This window comes from Tursiops truncatus, chromosome Y (assembly GCF_011762595.2).
Source record: "Tursiops truncatus isolate mTurTru1 chromosome Y, mTurTru1.mat.Y, whole genome shotgun sequence".
In the NCBI taxonomy this organism is placed as follows: Eukaryota; Metazoa; Chordata; class Mammalia; order Artiodactyla; family Delphinidae; genus Tursiops; species Tursiops truncatus.
In genome coordinates this window covers 3,141,604-3,164,995 of record NC_133428.1, presented here as the reverse complement: position 1 = coordinate 3,164,995, position 23,392 = coordinate 3,141,604, and the positions used below count along the sequence as shown (strand labels likewise).

General features: G+C 44.7%; 1 protein-coding gene and 1 long non-coding RNA gene across 12 annotated transcripts in view; both read right to left on the bottom strand.

The window, feature by feature from the left end:
• LOC101323758 (neuroligin 4 X-linked) overlaps positions 1-21,332 on the bottom strand; it is a 346,024-nt gene extending 324,692 nt beyond the window's left edge. For 4 of the 11 annotated variants that reach the window (XM_033850215.2, XM_033850210.2, XM_033850211.2 and 1 more), the window contains exon 1: positions 21,024-21,332. The gene's annotated coding sequence lies outside the window, so the exon portion shown is untranslated. Of the gene's footprint in view, positions 1-15,382; positions 15,443-18,667; positions 18,769-20,134; positions 20,228-21,023 lie in introns of those variants that run through there. The other 7 variants (XM_073799736.1, XM_033850213.2, XM_073799737.1 and 4 more) reach the window with 5 other exon arrangements.
• Positions 21,333-21,872: 540 nt separating this feature from the next.
• LOC109551451 (uncharacterized) overlaps positions 21,873-23,392 on the bottom strand; it is a 247,858-nt gene continuing 246,338 nt past the window's right edge. The window contains exon 5 of the long non-coding RNA XR_002178234.3: positions 21,873-22,480. This is a non-coding gene — a long non-coding RNA (uncharacterized lncRNA). The remainder of the gene's footprint in view (positions 22,481-23,392) is intronic.

The following is a 23,392-nucleotide window of genomic DNA, read 5'->3' as shown; positions in this document are numbered from 1 at the left end:
CATGGCAGCAACCTAAGTGTCCATCAACACATGAATGGATAAAGAAGATGTGGTACATATATACAATGGAATACTACTCAGCCATAAAAAAGAATGAAATCGTGCCACTTGCAGTAACGTGGACGGACCTAGAGATGATCATACTAAGTGAAGTAAGTCAGACAGAGACACACAAATATTATATGATATCACTTACACGTGGAATCTAAAAAGCTGTACAAATGAATTTACATACAAACCAGAAACAGACTCACAGACATAGAAAACAAACTTAAGAGTTACCAAAGGGGAAAGTGGGGGGACAGATAAATTAGCAGTATGGAATTAAGCAGATACAAACCACTATACGTAAAATAAACAACAAGGACCTACTATAGCACAGGGAACTATATTCAATATTTGTAATAACCTATAATGGAAGAGAAAATAAATGATTTAAGACATAACCTCCTGAGATAATTAATCATGAAAAATAATACTTATGAAGATTTGCGCCAATCCTAAAGAGGCTTTTGCTACAATATTTTGGGAAATGTAAAGTTCAGAGTGGCATAGATATATTGGGTTGGCCAAAAAGTTCGTTTGGGTTTTTCCATATCATCTTACGGCCAACCCAATAGATATATAGTATGTGCCTAAATAAAGATATGGATAGAGATAGAAATATGGATGTAATTCAGACATAAATACAGGTAGGAACAACGTGATATAAGTAACAGTTACAGACATGATATGGTTATGATATAGATTGATATAGATGATACAGATACATAGATACTGATGGAATATGCATGCATATATACACATATATTTACACACACAAAGATGTACATATAGACAGATAACTAAAATATTAAAATATTCAGATAATTAAAATATTAAAATGTATGAAAAATTCTGAGAGAAATTACACAAGTTGTTTAGTGTTTAACCACTGGTTTATGGAACGAAGATTGATGTTTACATTTTTTTTCCCCCAAACTTCTATATTCCTATAACACTCTTCATCCCTTCTTCGTAAAGAAAATCACACTGTCCTTAAAATCTCCTTGAAAAGGCTACAGTGTGCTTTGATGACTTATTCATAAAATGGACCCACAGAATTCAAAAGAGAAGGCTTCTGAAGATACCCTTAAGCGATAACCACCTGTGTGCATATTAAAATTTTATATTAAAACCCACACCATAGTGTTAAGAGGATGAGATCACTTTTTAAAATATCGATCATGGTGAAAAGACGGCCACGCGCCTATGGGCATTTCGGAACCTAACCTCCACGGGGTGCCAGTGGAAATCTGGTCCGGAATATGTTCCCTCAGCTTTATGCCTTTTGACAGAAAAATATTCGGACGAGCTGTGAGAAGACGTGAACCCCAGGCCACTCTGAAGCTGCGGAAAGGGCGCCTTGCTTGCTGCCCAGGAGGGCTACAGGTTAATGCAATGAGGGACCGTGCAAAACACGGTGGACTCTGCCAGTCCGCTGGGGTTTCCAGATGGAAGGCGGCCGTCCTGTAAGCTGAATACCCCCCAGTCCAGCGGGCTGAGCAGAGCTGACCCACACAAGCGAGAGCCTCAAGCAAACAGCAGAGTCACGTTTGCTGTCCCAGATCTTCCAAGAACAGAATCCTCCTTCCACGTCCAAACCCTGGATGGGAGTTTTCCTCTAGTCCTTCTACAACGGAGCATCACTTAGCAACTATCAAAATGAAAAGACTCTTAGGTGTCCAAGCGATAGCAACAAAGTACAGTAAGTAACCAACAGAGTAACAGCAACACAGTACTGGATTGTAATCCTACGATGTAGTTAGTATCCCAAGTATACCATAAATATCCATGAGTCCCGACAGATATAAAGGAATGAGTTAATGAATCAATAAATGAATGAGGGAGAAGGGACAGATCTCCCTTTCAGAGGAATTCTAAATAACTGACGTCAATACTCCATCATCCAAGACATGCAGCTGAATCGCCCCACCTCCCCACCTTGAGGCACTTTAAATGACTGGCTTCCGAAGAACAGACTATGAAAAGGTGAGGGGGGTGGTGTGAGTCCACAGTGGAAAAACCCACTACCTCGGCCAGGGGATCAAGTTCAACATCAACATGTTGAGAGGCTGTGCCCTTGACAGGATGAGAAAGGCAGCTGACTGTTGCGGGTTCCCTCCTCCAGAAACGTACCCCAGCCTAAAACATCACACACACAAACTGCAACTGGGAGACTTCCTACATAATATCGCAAAACTATTAAAATCACGGAAAACAAGGTCACAGAACAGAGGAGAAGAGGGAAACATGACGGCTAAATGCACCGTGTTGTGCTGGAGGCGATTCCACGACAAAAAGGGAGCATTCGGTCAAAACTGGTGAAAATCCCATCAAGTCTGGGGCTTACTTAAAAGTATTGTGCCAGCGCTGGTTCCTTAGTTCCAACAGATGTCCCGTGGTAAAAGAAGACATTAAGAGGATATGGGGTACACAGGCACTCTCTGTACTTTCTTTACAGGCTGTTTTGTACATCTAGAACTATTTTTAATTAAGCTTATTTTTAAAAATGAAAACAGTACAGGCATACCTCAGAGACACTGCAGGTTCAGTTCTAGACCATTTGTGTAAAGCAGGTCACACAAATGTTTTGGTTTCCCAGGGCATATAAAAGTGATACTTATACTACACTGTAGTCTATTGAGTGTGAGACAGCATTATGTCTTTAAAAATAATGTACAGACCTTAATTTTAAAATAACTTACTGCTAAAAGATGCTCTCCATCCTCTGAGCCTTCAGCGAGCCATAGCAGTAACATCAAAGATCATGGGTCATGGATACCATCACACATACAGTCAGTCATAATGACAAAGTCTGGAATACTGTGTGAATTACCAAAGTATGACACAGAGACACAAAGTAAAAAAATGCTGTTGGAAAAATTGTACCGAGAGACTTGCCCGACACAGGGTTGCCACAAACCTTCAATTTGTAAAAAAAAAAAAACAAAAAAAAAAACCCCACAGTATCTGTGAAGTACAATGAAACCAGGTCTGCCTGTATTGCAAAACTGTCCTAAAGAAAATAGGTTTCTATTTTGTGAAATTCATCAACATGGAAGAATCGGAGTGAGCATTATAATCTCAGTGAGGCTGGGACGCTAACTTCCTACCCTGAAATGTTCTGTCCAATGGAAAAATCAGCTTGTTTCATCCTGCAGAATCAAAACCCCATATAAGCAATAACAACATAGTTAAAATTTTTAAAAAATGCTTCTTACTGAAGTGAGAAAGGATTCATCTCAAGTGTGTTTACTTTAAAGCATCAATGGAAAAACAGCGGGTCTCAGACACAGAGATCTTTACGTAACCCTAGCTCTGTGCTCAGGTTCTTAGGTGGGTAAGAGTAAAAGAGCATAAAAGGGCCATGACAAAGCAGGTGCACAAAGGTGTGACACTAACACTCCAGGCTTCTTGGACGCACATTACAACAAACCGTTATCCAAACATACGGGGGGTCATGGGGACCTCCGTGGTGGTCCAATGGTTAAGAATCGGTCTTGCAATGCAGGCGACACCGGTTCGATCCCCGGTCGGGGAACTAAGATCCCACATGCCGGGGCAACTACTGAACCTGCGCACTGCAACAAATGAGCCTGTGCGCTCTGGAGCCCCAGTGCCACCACTAGAGAGAAGCCCACGCGGTGCAACGAAAAGCCCACGTGCCACAACTAAGACCCAAGGCAGCCAAAAAATAAATAAATAAATATTTAAAGAGAAAAAACAAAAACATGGGGGTCAGGAGGGGACCATGTTGATGCATAAGGTAGAATAGTATGTTCATGGTAAGTCAGCATCCCCTTATCCCAATGCCTGTTTCCCTTTGGATCAGCCCTCGGATACAGGTGAATCCTCATAAAAATACACATTCTACCGAGTCACCTCCCTACTGGAGAGTCAACAATGGCCCTGGAAACTCCTCAAGGTGAAATGACACAGACCAGCCCCTGTGAGTTGACTGACCTTCCTGTTCTGCCTTCTCTCCCTCCATGCAGAGGAAGACCCCTATGTTCACCAGAAAGAGGGGCTCCTGGTGCTCTGTGCCTCTAGGACCCTTTGGCTGTCTTTAAAATTTAGGGGATGGTAGATGTTTCTTTCCTCTTGAGTCTATCTCAACGGACTAGAAAGACATGAACAGAGAAGTAGAATCCACTAGCGTTTGCAGAGATGAAAGATACAAAGTTTTCATCTTGGACAAAACACTATGGGGAGGGACTTCCCTGGTGGCCCAGTGGTTAAGAATCCGCCTGCCAATGCAGCAGACATGGGTTCGAGCCCTGGTCCGGGAAGATCCCACATCCCATGGAGCAACTAAGCCCGTGTGCCACAACTACTGAGCCTGCGCTCTAGAGCCCACAAGCCACAACTACTGAGCCCATGAGCCACAACTACTGAGCCCACATGCCACAACTACTGAAGCCCACGTGCCTAGAGCCCACGCACCGCAATGAAGAGCAGCCCCCCGCTCGCAGCAACTAGAGAAAGCCCATGCGCAGTAACAAAGACCCAATGCCACCAAAAACAAACCAAAAAACAAACAACAACAAGAAAATCCTATGGGGAGAGAGGAGACAGCATCCCTAAAAAAGTTTCATCCCTTCCTACAAATGTGTGAAACATGGCAAGGTGTAATTAACAAGTGCAATTAACTAACGTTTCAAAAAACGGCAGAGGCATTGGGTTCTTACAGATAATCAAGAATCAAGAGACAAGGAGGATCAGAGGCAGCTAAGCTGCTTTCATAGTAACTCAGAAAAAAAAACAAAAAAAACACACCTGCGTTTCAAGTAACAAGTTTTGCTTTCAATTTTGGAGGGTTTTTTCCCCGTGTCCTCCCCTAGTTCTTTTCGTCAGAGATTTCTCTTTTTCCATCGCTGTGGCACAAAATAGAGAAAAGTAGGTTTGAAAATGATTGTGTGCTTTGCTTGATTAACGTTTTTGATGATGTCTCTGATTTCATATGCTTCTCATAAAACTGGCAAAAATACAGATATCAAATCCTGAACTTTCAGGTATTTAATCTTCATTTCCAGAATAGTGTTTAAAAGTACTGTCCAGCTGTGTGGTTTGGGGATAAATCACTGGACCTCTGTGTGACTCAGTTTCCTTCTGTGTAAATGAATGAATACAAATGATTATTCAGTTTCTTTCAAATCCTCATAACCTGTGATTCTAAGGTATTTTCTTATTTTATCACAAATAGCCCAACCAACTATACTTTTTATATTTACTATAGGCAAGTCCATCATGGTCTAAGCTCATTTTTATATTCCTGGAATTAAAGGTGGATAAAAAGGCATACTTTCCTAGAATTATTGCATCTTCCATCTCCCCACCCCATAAGCTGTAATAGCCCCCCCAAAAATGTATAGTATCTGCTTGAATACTGTTTTGTTTTTTTTTTGCAGTACGCGGGCCTCTCACCGTTGTGGCCTCTCCCATTGCGGAGCACAGGCTCCGGACGCGCAGGCTCAGCGGCCATGGCTCACGGGCCCAGCCGCTCCGTGGCATGTGGGATCTTCCCGGACTGGGGCACAAACCCGTGTCCCCTGCATCGGCAGGCGGACTCTCAACCGCTGCGCCATCAGAGAAGGCCTTGAATACTGTTTTTAATTTGAAGAGAGGATTTGTTTTTCCTGATGAGTAGGTTTGTAAGGATATCAGACCAGAGGAGGAACAGCAAGGAGGGGAAACAGCTGTGTTTCATCTGACCTGCTCCGGTGAGAATCCCAGCACCACTGAGACCCAGAGGGAGCCACCTGCTCCCCTACCCTGGCAGTGACATCCGCAGCAACATGTGGGTAATTCCCTCTGAAGAAAGGCCACCCTCAAGGGAAACCGGAAGAAGTAAGGACCATCGCTTGGGAATAGATAGTTGTTTCAACACCAGTAAATCGGGGATGCCCACCTAGGTGTGACTCAACTCCCCTGGGCTCAGCTCCACGCTTCAGGGATGCCCTTAGGCCCCATTAGACGCTGTGGGTTTTAAGACTGGGCTGTGCAAGGAACACCAAAGATGACAGGCATCCACCAGAAGCTAGGAAAGAAGCCCAGAACAGATTCTCCGTCACAGGCTCATAAGGACCCAACCCTGTGGACACTTTGATCTCAGACTTCTGGCCTCCAAAACCCTAAGACCATACATTTCTGTTGTCTAAGCCAGTCTGTGGTATTTTGTTACAACAATCCTGGCAAATGAATACAAACACTGTGTTCTTTTTTTTTTTTTTTTTTTTTGCGGTATGTGGGCCCCTCACTGTTCTGGCCTCTCCCGTTGCGGAGCACAGGCTCCGGACGCGCAGGCTCAGCGGCCACGGCTCACGGGCCCAGCCGCTCCCGGCATGTGGGATCCTCCCAGACCGGGACACGAACCCATGTCCCCTGCATCGGCAGGCGGACTCTCAACCACTGCGCCACCAGGGAAGCCCCAACACTGTGTTCTTTAATTCTTGAACCTGATAAAAATGTTAATCGCATTTGGGGCATTTTCAAAAGGAGGTTTATCTCCAAAGCAATTTCAATACCCTTCTTTCATTTTACCTTCATAAGACCCTATTAAATAAATAGATACTAACATTCCAGTGTTAAAAAAAAAAAAAAAAGACTGGGTTGTGATTTCTCTAAATTAACAGCATACAGGGGGGAGGGGAGGGGAGATACAGTTCACAGTGAAATATAATTTTTCAAATTCCTTCCCCTTTCACTTTTTTCTTCCTTCAGTGACATTTAAAGAGAGAAAAGGTAAATACACATCTTGGAATGATTTAGCAATAGAAATGTTAACAGTCAAGTTCTGTCAATACAAATAATGCATTTGGATTTTTCTGCTGATTCTGTTATGGTATTGCACAGTGCAGAGAAACTATTGTCTTTTTATTTAAATCTTCAGGAAGACATGTGCCACGATAAAAAGTTAGCTATTAATATTTATACATATGTCAATATATATGTATGTGTTTATATAATTTATATGTGTCAATTATATATAGACATACATCTACTGATTTAATCCGGTCACATCTAAATGAACAAGAAATTTGCTGGCTCTACAAATGGCCAACATGTATCCTGGTATTTTATACATATATTCATAGAACTGAGTAATCTCTTATCAATTTGGATGTGATCAGATTAAACACCCCAAAACCTGTGAAATTAAGACACATGCTTACTGATGTTATTTTAATATAATTTTGATAAATTTTAACAGCTGATTCTTGTTATTCATCAAAGGGAGACTTTTCAATCAATATAATCATCACATAAATTCGTGGACATCACTTTATCTGTGAAATTGTTTTAGCAGAATCATCACGAAACACCTCCACTCAAATCCGAAGCGAAGCAACGTGTAAAGTACGCGTTTCTCCCCATAATATGCTGCTGTTTCCATGATTTCCACCATGAACCAAAATTGTCCGAAGACGCGTACTGAGATGGGATTTTTCCCGGGATAGGCATTAAGACTCTCCTCCACTGTCGTATTTTTATAACAGCTCTATTGTGACGCATCTACAACTCACCTACCTATCACCCTTTCACTGAGGCTGGTTGGTTTTATGTTCTTAACACACTCACATTTCTTCCCCATTCTGTGTTGCCATCATAGCTTCTCTGTCTGATAACTTCGTCTTCTCATTTTAACTACTATTTAACTTTGTGTAACTGTTACTTTTCCCTGACCCTCGTATTCAGGGAGAAGTCTTTTCTCCTGCCTGGCCTGCTGGGTGACATCACAGCTGCTAACCCTCAGCTCTGTGCTAAGAGGCAAAGGTCAATCCGTAAGGAAGGTTTGTGCCTTGTGTTCTGTATTTGGTTTTTGTTTTCAAAATGTCCTCTCCTTTCCCATGGTTCTGGTTCTCCAGGAGTACCTGTTCCAAATAATTTTCTGTACTGTGATCTGAACTATTCCAGCGTAAGCTTGGCTCGCGGGTAATGATACAAGATGTAAACGCAGACAGACCCAGCCTGCTAGCTAAGGGCTGGGGTACGGGTACCATCCCGGGCATCCACGAGGACATGTAGCCTTCTTTTCCCCGAAGCCCCTGGTTAATCCTCTGATCCTTCACCAAATCATCTCTTTGCTAATTAACCCTAGTAGCCTGTGCTGTTGAAGAAGCTAAAAATTTGAAGGTATGTCATCTCCCGCTGAAAATTATAAAATTCCCTACCTTCTCGATATTTCAGCTGTATGGCCCTACTGATCTTGCCTTCAACTACTTAAAAAAGATTTGAATTAAGTTGTTATTTTCCTTAACACTGGATACAGAACATGAGAAATTCAACACACACCCAATACAACACACTGACACACAGACACACACACACCCTCCAGAGACAGAAAACTTCTTTGTTGTTAACTTTGAGTCTGTTTCCTGTCTTGTCGTGCCCACCCATCCCCCACACACTATTTTTCCTGGGGGGCTTTGTCACATGGATAGTACATGAAAGATAAACAACCTGGTCTTCTTCATCTACCCCATGTCTCAGCCCTCAATCAATGCTGGATAAGTGAATGAAACAAACAAACAAAAATACCAGTCAGTTCATTTTTCCAGATTCCCTTGGCAATTTAAACACTTTCAAGTAATCTTAGATCCCCTTACCTCTGTGTCAGTAAGATGTCATGGAAGCCTGCTATGTGATTCCAGTTAGGTAATTTGGGTAACACTTGTTCCAAAGAATCTCAAATTATGCTATGTCTCCTGAATCCATCAGTGTGAGGCTCTTCGAGTCCTTAATGTGTCTGTTTTCCATGTAGAAGTCAAGACAGGGGTATGACAGGTATTAGAGAGGCTCCCAATTATTTGATCTGGGAGCCTCTCTAAAAGAAAATCACTTAATGAAGATGTGGTATATATGCATAATGGAATACTACTCAGCTATAAAAAAGAACGAAATAATGCCATCTGCAGCCACATGAATGGACCTAGAGATTACCAAACTAAGTGAAATAAGTCAGAAAGAGAAAGACAAATATACAATATCACTCTGTGGAATCTAAAATAATACAAATGAACTTATTTACAAAACAGAAACAGACTCACAGACATAGAGAACAGATTTGTGGTTGCCAAGGGGGAGGGGGGCTGGGGGAGGGAAAGACTGGGAGTTTGGGATTAACAGAGGCAAACTATTATATATGGGATGGATAAACAACAAGGTCTGGGCTTCCCTGGTGGCACAGTGGTTGAGAGTCCGCCTGCCGATGCAGGGGACACAGGTTCGTGTCCCGGTCCAGGAAGATCCCACATGCCACGGAGTGGCTGGGCCCGTGAGCCATGGCCGCTGAGCCTGCGCGTCCGGAGCCTGTGCTCCACAACTGGAGAATGGGAGAGGCCACAACAGTGAGAGGCCCACATACCGCAAAAAGAAAACAAACAAACAACAACAAAGAAACAACAAGGTCTTACTGTATAGCACAGGGAACTATACTCAATATCCTGTGATAAACTGTAATGGAAAAGAATACGAAAAAGATTGAATATATACGTTTAACAGAATCGCTTTGCTGTACAGCAGAAATTAACACAACGTTGTAAATCAACTATACTTCAGTAAAATAAATTTTAAAAACAGACAATCCCTGATTTGGGAGCTCCTGACAAAGACCTTAACTAGCTGAAAAATAGATTATACGAAGGGTGGTGGAGTTTGAGAACATTATCTGTGATTTGACAATCTTTGAGACTCCAGTACATCAGAATTCATGATATTTTTCATTATCACAAAAAAGCTGAAATGTCTAACTTGCTTATTGAGTTTTATAACGACCATAGAATACAGTCATTAATTAATGAGGCTAGATCCACTACCTTATGTTTAAAAAAAATATTTGATGGGCCCTCAATTCTCTGTTGAATCAAAGTAATCTGTTTAAATATGTATTCGCTCACACAATTTACTTAAAATGAAAATTAATGTTTCACAAATATACGGTTTGACAACTTTTAAAAATATAAGCAGCTAAACAAATAGGGCATGTGAAGAATTCTATTAAGTTGTCCTGGAAAATCTTCTTTGCCATTTCATTTTTCTATTCTTTCCTGACTGATGGAAAGAATTATTCTCTATCTAGTTACTTTCATTGGTCCTTTAATGCTTTAAGGACCTCTGAGTTCTCATCAGTCAGCAAACAGAAGAAAGTGAGGGGGGAGGGGGGAAGGGGGAGGGAGGGAGAGGAAGGGGGAGGGGGAGAGAGGAAGGGGGAGGGGGAGAGAGGAAGGGGAGGGGGAGAGAGGAAGGGGAGGGGGAGAAGGGGGAGGGAGGGGGAGGCGGGGAGAGATTAAAGAAGGAAAAGTCCATAATACGTCCCAGAAAACAGGAAGGGGTGATACACACGTGAACTAAATATCTTAACAACTTATTTATGAACATTCACACACAGGCAAGGATTTTTAAGGCAGCATATGCCTAAATCATCTCAACATTACCAGGGCTAAATTTCCTTCCAGGCTTGCAACTTGGACATGCTCAAGAAAAGTGATGAATGAAAGAAGGAACAGGAGTCAGAAGCTAGTTTCCAGAAAAAGGATGCGTATACCTCAGTCACCGAATTTCTTTCTTGCCAAGGCTAAGGAGCTCCATTCCCGAGCCTACCACATTGATTTCCCATCTTGAGCAAGGCCACACGAGACACCTAGCCCACAGGATCTAGCCCACAGATGCTCAGATGGAGAGGCACGGCAGCCACCACCACCAAGCCGTGCCCGTGGCGGGCAGCACTGATTTACTGTGGCGTCTGTCCTGCTGAGATAGATTCTCGGGTCTTGTGTTCTAGGGGCAGAAGACGCCTATCCGTCCAGGCAGGAAAGATACAGGGCTTGACTTGATACGTATGTTCCCACTGACATGAGGTTGCTTACTAATGACGTTTCAGTGAGGGCTCGAATATGCTTGTTACCATAGTAACATTAATAACGCCTCAACTTCACTTGAAGGCGAAGAGGTAGTTTCTGTGGACCATTAAATGTAGATTCTGGGGACCAGCCTGGAAGTGGTCTTACCAGATGTGACACAGTTTCTTCTGGAAAATGCACATCGAACTATCTATTCATCCATCTATATATATAGTCTCTACTTGTATTAATTTTTTTTTTTTTTTTTTTGCGGTACGCGGGCCTCTCACTGTTGCGGCCTCTCCCGTTGCGGAGCACAGGCTCCGGACGCGCAGGCTCGGCGGCCATGGCTCTCGGGCCCAGCCGCTCGGCGGCATGTGGGATCTTCGCGGACCGGGGCACGAACCCGAGTCCCCTGCATCGGCAGGCGGACTCTCAACCACTGCGCCAGCAGGGAAGCCCTGATTTTATGTATATACATTTAGTTCTTATGTAAGTTAAATATGTATATACATTATGTAATACACAATAATATTTATATAACACACTGCATGGCTAAATGAATTATTTTCATTATCTGCATAAAGGCTCTCCAATGAATTTTAAGATAAAGCATGTCTTGGGACTTCCCTGGTGGCACAGTGGTTACGACTAGGCACTCCCAATGCAGGGGGCCCGGGTTCCATCCCTGGAACTAGATCCTGCATGCTGCAACTAAAAAAAAAAAAAGAGAGAGATCCCGCATGTGACAACGAAAGATCACGCCACAACGAAGATCCTGCACATAAGACCCGACCCAGCCAAATAAATAAATAAATAGATAGATAAATATTTTTTATAAAAAATAATAAAGTAAAATAAAGCACGTTTTGATGAGTCTGTGATCAATTATATAAATTGTATGCAAATACAAATATATAAAACACATAGTGTATACTATATATAGATAACCAACAAGGACCTACAGTATAGCACAGGGAACTAGACTCAATATTTTGTAATAACTTGTAAGGGAAAAGAATCTGAAAAAGTGTATATCTATATCTATCTATCTATATATATATATATATATGAATCAGTTTGCTGTACACTTGAAACTAACGCAACATTGTAAATCAACTAAACTTCAACTTAAAAAATGCATCGTGTATACACATAATTATATAAATATAGAAATACAACATAGTAATAATTATATACATACATATTTAAATGAAATTTAGCTAGTTTAGAGGATGAAGTCTTTCTAGATATGATCTGACAATAAAACGACCCTACGCAAGAAATAGCTTTGTGATGTTGTGGCTCTAACTGTCCTGAGGCCACTTGGGTCCACACGCCAGCCTACTGACATGTCAGGGACCTACGCCTGTTTGCAGTCTACGTGCAATCCTAGTTCCAAAGAACCTGAGCCCGTGGGCAAAGTGACAACCCAGGAGAGGAAATCCTCTGGGCTCAATTCACGGCTGCCGTGGCCTTCCTGTGAGCTGGGGTGTGTCCGTGCTTCTCGGTAGGTGCACCGTGGATGAGTGCTGCATGTGAAACTGGCATGCAAAGGGAGTGCGGGAAGGCAGGGACCCCAAACCACAAAGAGACTATTATGAACTTCTCAACTTTGGGGACTTCCAGCTTCTCGGTGTTCACGGCAAGTGAACTCTGGGTTCGTCTGCTGTGCTGATACGATGCTTCTTCGACTGCGCCAGGAGCTTTCGATGGCGACAGCCTCTCCACAGAGCCCTTACCTACCAAGAGACACCAAGGCGTGCATCTCCTACCAGGCAGATAAAAGGGCTATTTAGTTTCGCCTTTTTAAAAAAAGAGTGTCCAGTGTGATCCTTGCAAACATTGTCAATGTCTCCATCCCAGTATGTAACCTGGAGGAGTATGGATGGACATAAAAGGGCAGCGTGTTATCACTCCTACCATATAGGTTATTTCACCCTGGACCTTACGATGATACCTTGTAAGAATCTCCTACTCACATCAGAAGAGAAAGCTTCAGGGAAAGTTAGAGAAAGCAGATGCTTGCCCCTCAACATGCACTCTCAAATCATTTAGGCCTCAGTATCCTGTCATAAACCATCGTGGAGAAGAACATGAAAAAGAATATGCATACATATGTATAACTGAAGCGTTGTGCTGTACACACGAAACTAACGCAACACTGTAAACTAATGTCTTCCCCCTCCAATGAGGAGTCTTTTCAGGTCCGTCTCAGGTAACTTACATCATGAATTTTCTAGTATCACTTATGTTCGGTGAATGACAGAGAGAAGAAATGGAAAATGACAAAGACAAAAATCTCATTTTCCATTTTGGTACTTTGTTTTTTTGTTTTGATCTAATGCGTTGCCGTGGCTGAGAAAAAACATTTGATGCAAGAAATTGCTCTTGGTTATGCGGGTGCATGCAGGCATACCTATGTGTATAAATATAAACAGACACACACAGACACGCTTCCCTTCTTACCACATGCCTTTAGGCCACGAGGGAGTATGCACCCGCGTGAGAAAAGCAGTTAACAGTGACATACTTTATATGCTTGAAAAAACGTGTTTCCTCAGACTCACAGATACAGAGAGAACAAACGAGTAACCAGTGCAGAAAGAGAAGGGGGAGGGGCAAGATAGGGCTAGGGGATTAAGAGGTACAAACTACCCTCCTGCGCCTTCGGTGGGAATGTAAATTGGTGCAGCTACTATGGAGAACAGTGCGGAGGCCCCTCAGAAAACTAAAAATAGAGTTACTATGTGAGCCTGCAATCCCACTCCTGGGCATACATCCAGAAAAGACAAAAACTCTAATTCAAAAAGATACATGCACCCCAATGTTCACAGCAGCACTATTTACAATAGCCAACACATGCAAGCAACCTAAATGTCCATCGACAGATGAACGGATAAAGAAGATGGGGTACATGTATACAATGGAATATTACTCAGCCATAAAAAGAATGAAATCATGCCATTTGCGGCAACATGGATGGACCTAGAGATGATCATACTAAGTAAGTCAGACAGAGAAAGACAAATATCATATGATATCACTTACATGTGGAATCTAAAAAAAGGATACAAACAAACTTATTTACAAAACAGAAACAGACTCACATAGAATACAAACAGAATACACTTTGCTGTATACCTAAAACTAACACAACACTGTAAATCAACTACCCTTCAATTAAAAAGAGGTACAAACCACTATGTATAAGACACATAAGCCACAAGGATACATTGTACAGCACAGGGAACTACAGTCATTATTTCAAAATACCTTTTGATGGAGTATAATCTGTAAAAATATGGAATCACTATGCTGTCCACCTGAAACTAATAGAATTATGTAAATCAACTTAAACTTTTTAAAAATGAGTTCAGCGCTGCCCACCACCTGGCCCATTCACAGAGGGTACTCGAGTAGGAAAAAACTGAAAACACTATAGGCACTCCATCTCAGTGGGTTCTGGTCTCCACATACACACCTCCCCAATGCCCCCGCACACCCCCATCCCCATTGGTTGTTTCTGAGACCACGGTTTGACACTGCGGGCTGAGTAGCTAAAGCTGGCGGACCGTCAAGGTCACATAATCCACGTCCCTGCCACGGGTCTAAACCAAACACTGGTGATGTTGATAGATGAAACCCGGAAACTGACACCATGTGCAAATCCCATCACCGCTGTAAGAACACAACCAAAGAGATCTTTTCCATGCCTCGCAAACATAAACAGCGACTCACGGTTAATACACCTCTCATCACTGCCCATCACAGCTTCTTTCACTTTCTTTTTTTTTTTTTTAAGGATCCAAAAGCTTAACCAACGTTCTTTTTCATGTAGAAACATCGGAGGTGAAATTCCCCATTTCAAAGAAGTGCACTTGGCAAAATACGACTTCTGCCCCCAACACCGCCCCACCCCCCCCGGAAAAAAAGATCCAACCAGCCAGACAAAAGCAAAAACGGTTACCAAAGGGGAAAGCGGTGGGGGGGATAAATTAGGAGTTTGGGATTAGATACACACCACTATATATATATATAAAATAGATCAACAATGAGAACCTCCTGTAGAGCACAGGGAACTACACTCAGTGTTTTGTAATAACCTATACGGGAAGAGAATCTGAAAAAAGAATATACACATATATATGTATAACTGAATCACTTCGCTGTACGCCTGAAACACAACAACTATACTCCAATTTAAAAAAAAAATGAGAGATGAGTTGGGATGAGGGTGGATGCCTGCAGAAACCCAAGAGAGTCCGTTTCACAGAACGAAAGAGTAGAATGGGGGTTGTCAGGGGGAAATGGCGAGTTACGAATCAAAGGTCATAAAGTTTAGATAAAGCAAGATGAGTATCTTCTAGATCTTCTGCACAATATTGGACCTACAGTCCACAGGACTATACTGTGCACTTAAACACGTGTTTACGTGCACAGTAGAGTGGATTCTCGTGTCACACGTTTTTACCACAAAGCAATAAAATAAAAAAACATACCCTTGGGATGATGACTTTGCGATGGAAGGACGACTTCATCATCCAATCAGGGATTAGCCTCTGGAAACCAAAATGATCACCAATATCAACACAGCAAAACAAGAAGGTCCAGTTGCCATCCAAAAAAGAGCGCTCTGTTACCTTGGTAAATCACTATTCATACCACACACGTTTTAAATAAGACCACCAAACAAAACTCTGGGTTCTTTCCCTTCATTTCCAAAGAGCTGCGAAAGCACATGTCATTTCCTTAATACCATCCTGAAATAAAGATCTGCCTCCAGTGAGGCCCTGTAGGGTTTATTCTTCCTCACTTCTTCCCTAACACGGTTACTCTTTTCTCCTCTGGAATCAATTCAACAAAACCTCACCTTACTGTACATTTCACGTTTGTTGGGGTCTGGTTCATGTTCGGTCAGGCACCCCTTCTGGGAGGTGCAGGGGGGCCGGGGGCTGGTGCAGAGAAGATGCTCATTCTGGAAACTGGCCCATTTCCACAGGCAGGTGGCGCTCAGGGGTTCCACACACACCTGGGGCAGGTGATCTCAACAGTGAATGTCTGAAGTCTGAAATCAGAGCCCTAAGTGGCCTGGCTATTCTCCACTCATGTGCTGATTTCATGAGTCCTTTATTTCCTTTTTGTGTCGTATACCCACTGCAGAATCAATCCTTCTCAGAGGTATTTGTTCAAAGCCTATAAATGGCCAACCTCAAACTTCTAGGCGGTCCCACTGTTTTTTTCTCCCTTATTCATTTGTCCTACTCTGCCCGCCCCCAAGAAAAAGGAGGAAGGGTTTCCCATCCCGCCACTCACGGAGCACAGAACAGAAGAGGCTTTGAAAGGCCAAATGTAGGTTGTTTAGAGAAAAATGACAAAACTGGAAAATATTCATGGCGTGAATGGCCCATGAATGGTTTGCAGCCCACAACAGATGACCTAATTGCCTAGAACCACGTGGGCTCAATTTTGAGATTTTTCACTGTCTCCCCTTATCCGGCCCAAAGCGGAATATCTGGTTTGAAACTGGTAGCTGACAAGTTTAAGAAATCAGCTGCCACTACATCCAAGGCCTAGTCTGTCTTCGAATTTTTTAACATAATTAAGCGGAAAATGAAGTGTCTCTTCTGAAAAGATACAGTATCCAGGATATATTTTTTTTTAATTGGGCAACTGACTTAAACTAAACCCTGAGCGTATTTTTCTCATTTGGGAATAAATGTATACTCTTAAGCATCAAGAGCATTATAGAAAGTATACGGTTGTGGTTGATATATTAAAACTCCGTTCCTTGCCCTTGACTTTCACATACAAAAATCAGCTCTCAGCGGGTTTGGAATTTAAGTATATTTTAACCAGAGAAGCCTGTCATCAGGGTGACGGCATTAAAGGACTTTAAATATTTTCATACGGTGGCTTCACTGGAATCACATCAATTCTGTCAACAGGTTGTATTGTTGACAATACCTAGCTGTGCAATAAAGGTTTAGAATCTGGAGTACCAATTAAAACGGAAGAACAGTAAAGCCACGCCAGACTCTGTGCACTTGAATATTTACTTTTGTGAGAACCCTCTCTGGGTTTTTTTGTTGTGGTCCAGGCATCAAAGCACAATATTCTAAAGAGTTCTTAAAGAGACGCTTGCACATTCTGAAAGCAATGTAATGTGTATAGAGAGGAAACACTCTCATCTTTGTACAGAGACCAAGAAGCTTTCCACAAATTACTACAAAGGAAAAAAACATGAAAAGGCCAAGTTCAGAAATAAAGAAAAACCCCACATACTTACTGCGGGTCTACATTCCAGGCCCCAGAAAGAGAACTTTTATATTGCCCAGGTCTATTCACTTGTAAATTTCAGAGCGTGGCAATACCTGCTCTATCTACCTTATGTAGCAAATCGTCACTTATCAAGTATCATATCTATTTTTAGATTTGGGTATAAATTAGCTGGGTTTAGGGCCAAATGTACATTCAGCACTCTTTTTATTTAGGGGGAAAAAAAAATACAAAGGAAAGCAACAATTCTTCCACCAAAGAAAAACGTGTCAAAACACCTTGAAAACAGCATCAAAGCACAGCCATTAGTATGAAAATGCAATTATCATTAACTCCCTGCTCGAAATCATTCTGGTTTCCAAAAAATTAAACCTGTCATTTTAATCCAGTAATTTAAAACTGATGAAGTAATTTTCCACTTGCTACTTATTGGCCCTCATGATTTTCTTACATGTCAAGGAAAATATTCTTTAAAATTGCCAAATATATATCTCTATATATAGAGAGATAGATATAGTATAGATATATAGATATATCTCCAAGTACATTTCTTTGGGTAATAGAATATTGAAGTTTTAATCTAGAAAAAAAATAAATATTTGCAGAGGCCTCGGTGAGATTCTTATGTTCTTACTTTAGGGATGCATTTTTAAAATCTGGAATTAAGGGATGAATGCAGCCATGTGCCAAAACACCCACCACCCCCTACACACACACACACACACACACACACACACACACACACACACACACACACACACACACACACACACACACACACACACACACACACACACACACACACACACACACACACACACACACCCTTCTGCTGCATCTACACGAGGAAATCTACCCTGAGGATTTTCAAGGCTGGCTGTTAACCTCTTTCCAAAGCCCACTAAAGGCAACTAAAGGCATGAAAAATTCCCCAGCCCCTCAATCTGCCCCCAGAAGGATGCAGATTTCTGTGCCACAGGACCCTTTCTCCGGGCTCTCTCATTCTCTAGGAAAAACGCTAAGCATCGCCATTCAAACTACGCCGTTCTCTTAGCACCTGAGGTTGCTTTGTTCTGATGCAAAGTCAGGTCTTGAAGCCCCGGTTAATTTCTAGCTGAAGTATATACCTACCAACGATGCCTTATGCACGCACTCCTACGTTGCCTGCAGAACCCTACACAAACTGGAAATTCTGCTCCCTCAGGATAACTAAGTCTCCCCAAACTTTCTTTTCTTTTTTCTTTCTTTCTTCCTCTGCGTCCCGTCCCTTCAATCGTGCTAAAGGCTGACTCCGAAAAGGAGCTAGCTCGTACCACCTCGCATCACAAAATGCGTTAAACGCAGCGCGCTCAGGATGTGGAAGCCGGGTCAGCCAGGGGACCCCTTCAGACAGCCTAGGCTATGAGCACAGAAAGCCGTTTCCCCGCAACTGAACAAGTAGGAAAAAAAAGAAATCAAAGGAAGAATCCACACTACCACCTTGTGGATTCCGCTCGCAAGAACAGTACCTGCTGAGTTCGATACCCGCCACCGGACACACCTCACCCCAAATCTCCCAAGTTGGGTCCACATGACGGAGGGCGAGCCGCGGGCCCGGCTCACGGCAGGCGCGCGCGCGCTCTCGGCTTCACTCCTGACGCGCGCTCCCAGCGCGGGCGCGAGCCGCCTTCCTCGGCCCCCCGACGCGGCCTCCTGCACCCCGCCCCCCTCCCGCCGGCTCGAGAGAGCGGCCTCATGGCTCCAAAAATAGATGAAAAGAGGCCCACACCTGCTGGTCGGTTCAGAGAAGGGAGTCACACCAGAGGAAAACCCGCAGCCAAAAAAAAACACCCACAAAAAAACAAAACAGAAAAGGGAGAGGGGCGGGAGGGAGGCAGAAGAGGTCCTCCGGCCGCCCCTCGCCCTCCGAGGGGGACTTCCGTTCCCAGGGCGGCCCCGGCCAGACCCCGAGGGTGCGCGGGGGGACCCCCGGCTCCCGCCCTCGCCGCTTCGGGGAGAAAGGATGCTGTGTCTGGCGGCGGGCAGGCTCCGGAATGGTGGGCCGGGCCCAGGGATGCGCGGGGCCCCGGGCCCGGATCCGGGGGCGCACCACTCGGGGGGGCCGCCCGGGAGGGCCGGGCGGAGAAATCCAACCTACCGGTTCTCGGAGGGACGAAGAAGCCGGGGGAGGGGAGGGGAGGGGTGCGGTCGGGGACGGGCGGGGAAAGAGGGGGCGTCTGGGAGACTGAAGGGTGCCCGCGCGCCCTGAAGAGGCGGCGGGCTTCCCGGAGAGCCAGAGCGGGAGGGAGGGAACACTCGTGGGCTGGGGTCGGGGTGCAGCCGGGACCTCGGCCTCTCCTCCGGCCGCCGCCGGCCCGCGACCCCCGCACCGTCTGCGGCCGAGCGGTACGCCGGTTCGGCCCGCTGGAGCGGGACGGGGGTCAGGCCGAGCCGCGCGGGAAAGGGCAGGGGGCGGCGGCGGGGCTCCGGATGAAATCGGCTGGGAAAGCGTGGGAGGCGGGCGGGATCTGAAGCGCGGGACGGCTGCGAGCTTTGGGAGACGGCGGGGGCGGGGGGAATGGAGCGAGGGAGCGGGGAGGGTTGTCTGTTACGTGGCCCAAGGCGCTGCGGGTGGTCCGCACCTCCGAACCGAGTCCCCGGACCTCCTCCCCCCGCCTCCGGCGAGAGGACCGGCCCGCCGTGCTTCCCGCGGGCTCTCCTCCCGGATCGAGGGTTCTCCGTGGGCACCGACGGGGGTCCGCATCCCCGGAGACCCCGGCTAGGACGCCCAGCGCCGGTCCCCGCAGATACCAACTTTTGTGGTCCTCGGGGAGAAGCGGGCAGCTCGGGGACGGCGCTCGGGCGGCAGCTGCGTGCCCCGCGCAGACGTGCAGGCCAGACCCAAAGGCTCCCGAAGCAGCAACGCCACCAACCGCCCTCACTCCTCCTCGCGCCCTCCATCTCCCGCCGCTTGCCTTCCCACAGCCCACACGCACGGGTGAAGGGCGGATGGCAGTGGGAGGGCAGGTGGCCCGCTCCCCAGCTTTGCAGAAACGGCGCTAAGCTATTTCGTCTTCACCCGGGGTCTCCAGCGCGCCCGGGTCGCTCCCCAGCAAAGCCCAACCAGCCCCTCATCAATCACGTGCGTTATTTCGTGCATCACACAAGCCGTCATCTTATCCAAGGCCAGCAGAGGAAGGAGGGGGGGAAAAATCGCTTAATGCAAACCCAGCCAAGCCTGTTTTCCTTTTTTCTCTCTGGTTAACCCAAAAAAATGCACCCCGGGAGGTGGTAGCTGACAGTTTCCTTAAAGAAGAAGGAGGAGAAAAAAGCCCGTGATGGCTCACAGTTTCCAGAAGTGCTCCTGGCTTCCCCGCCAGTCCTGCTTTGCAGACATCTGGCACTTCGCTCGTTCTCTCCCTGTACTGCAGATGTATTTTTTTTCCTCCTGTGTCTGCCACACTCTTCTGTTTATTTGTATGTAACAGAGCGCTATTTTGTAAACACCTCACACACGGCCCCAGAGCCGTTCAGATAGCTGATTGCAGCAAAACGCTTCCCAACCACGGTGGTCCCAATTTTTTTAAGTCGTAAGAAAAAAATGTACTGTTTCTGTAGAGATGTGCACGAAGCTTGCACAGGACACGCCGTACATATATGTCCACACTCCCACCCACACCTAAGAAACGGAGCGACCGATGGAAGAAAAAGTGCTATGCAAATTTTCAAAATTTAAAAAAAAAAATTTTTTTTTTAAATGTCGGATGAAGTGGAGCGCAAACGTTAGCAGTCGGGCTTATCATCTTTTGCTGGCAAGCACACGAGTCAAAACGTTAAATAGGCTTAAAAAAAAACCCCACAGACACATCTTAAAACGGCACCTACCTTAGCCGTGGAAAAGCTGCATCGGCTGTAAGTGTTCTTTTTATGCATCCAGATTTTTCCAGGGACCGAGGCTATGATTCAGGAGGATGTACTAAGTCCAAGCGCCTTGGCTTTCTCGAATCTCAACTGGATTTGCTCCCCCGAAGAAACGCGAGGACCACCGACACTGCCGTGTTGTTTCTATCCTAGTCTGATGGGGAAGAAGAAACAGGAACACAGCCGGAGAAGGAAGGGCAGCGTTACGTCTGAATAAGAGCTCTGTATGTAGAGACAGAGACCCGTCTGCAAGAAAAAGAGAGATTGAAGCGAGAGGTCCTGATGGTTCCCAGCTCCCCCCTCTGCTATTGGACCAAACTGAATGAAATTTACAAAGCCAGCAGCCAATAGATCCCCGCGGTCGGCCCCATCGCTACAGAAACCACATCCACGGCTACAAGCGCATGCAAAGAGCAGCTAATCCCAGTGCAAACCAGCTGGAACAGAGAGATTCTGGTGCCGCCGGGGTGGTGGAACAGGTGAGCACGCGTCTCACTGGGCCACCGTGCCAGAGCGCACGGGAAAGCTTCCCTGCCCTCTCCAGATACCCTTCGGAGACACCACACACGGTGCCGTATTTGCAAACACCATTAACCCTTTAAGGCTATGCTATCCAAGGGTGAGTGTCAGCCGTGCAAGCTCTTCCCCGGGGGTCAGGCTGACAACTGTGTTACTGTTTCTGGATGGTATTCGGCTTGTACTGGGAAACAGTGATAGATAGATAGATAGATAAATTGGCAAAATTAGAATGAAGACCTGTAAAGGACAGAACCTCTTTTATGCCCAGGTGATGGGTTAATACCTTTTGGGGTTTTTTTTTTTTTTTTTTTTTTGGCTGCGTTGGGTCTTCGTTGCCGTGCGTGGGCTTCTCAATGTGGTGGTTTCTCTTGTTGCCGAGCACAGGCTCTAGCCGCATGGGCTTCAGTAGTTGTGGCTCGTGGGCTCTAGAGCACAGGCTCGGTAGTTGTGGTGCACGGGCTTAGCTGCTCTGCAGCATGTGGGATCTTCCCGGACCAGGGCTCGAACCCCTGTCCCCTGAACTGGCAGGCAGATTCTTAACCGCTGCACCACCGGGGAAGCTCCTGTTTGTTTCTTATACAGTAGTGGTTTTGATGAATAAAATACTGAAGAAGTTTCTAGCATCTGCGAGTTGTATTGAAATACCCCTCTTCACTTTCGGGATCCAGGATTTCATCTTTTCCAGCCAACTCAGAATTTGGTGATAGGACCTGGTATTTATCACTGGGTTCGAGGTAGCTGGCTGTCAGTTGCGTTGATGTCCGAAGCTCCTCTCTCATAAATCAGGGAAGGCTATAGAGTGCTGTGGCAGTCTGAACACAGCTTCTCCAACTAGACTGCTTGGGTTCAAGTGGCATATGACCTTCGCTGTGTGTTTAAATACTTCGTCTGGGTTTCCGCCTCTGTAACGTGGAGAAGACAAGTAATCACCTTGCGATATCCTTGTGATGTGACATGTGATACAGGACTAGGCATGCGAGAAGCTCCAAATAAATGTCTGCTTTTCTTAACCTTATTTCACAGGCCTAGGGACTTACTTCCTGAAGGAAAAACATAATGTCTTCTATCCATAGGACATCCTCACAATTGCTTCTGCATTTAGGCAGCGAACTCAGGCATCCAACCTGCTGTCATTATTTGGTGTGATGGCACAACTAGGGATTCCTCAGGAGTTTTAAGAGAAGGGCTCTTGTGGAACATAGCCAATAGTGGGGAAGGTGATCAACACTGATTTAGGAGACCTAGCTTCCGACCAAGTGTCTGAACCCTGCTAGCTTTAACCTGTTGGAAAGTCCGTTAGGTTCTGTGAACCTTAGGGAATAGATCCTTTAAACAGTGATTGAAATAGCTCTCTGTGGTTCCTTGGGACAAATAAATGAGATAATAGGCACGAAAACATGCATCACCAAAAAGATGTCTATATATATCATACATAAGGTACAGAGAGAATGCTATTTTCATCACTGATATATATATACAAAATAGATATATAATCTAATAATAGAAGAAACATACATATGTTTTATATAAATATATATTTTTCTTCTATTATTTAATAATTATTGAAGATCCAATAACATAATAGTATCGCTAATAAGTATAGTTTTTCCCCCAAATTAGTAACACACATAACTGTAGACACAAAAATATATAGACATATATATACATGTATAGACATCTATTCTTCCCAAAGTAGGGTTTAGAAGCAGAGACTTGAGTTAAACACAATAACTTAGAGCAGGCCAGAAAGTCACTGGCTTTACTGAGAAAGTGTGAATTCACTGATTTATTTATAAATTTATCAAGTATCTCTT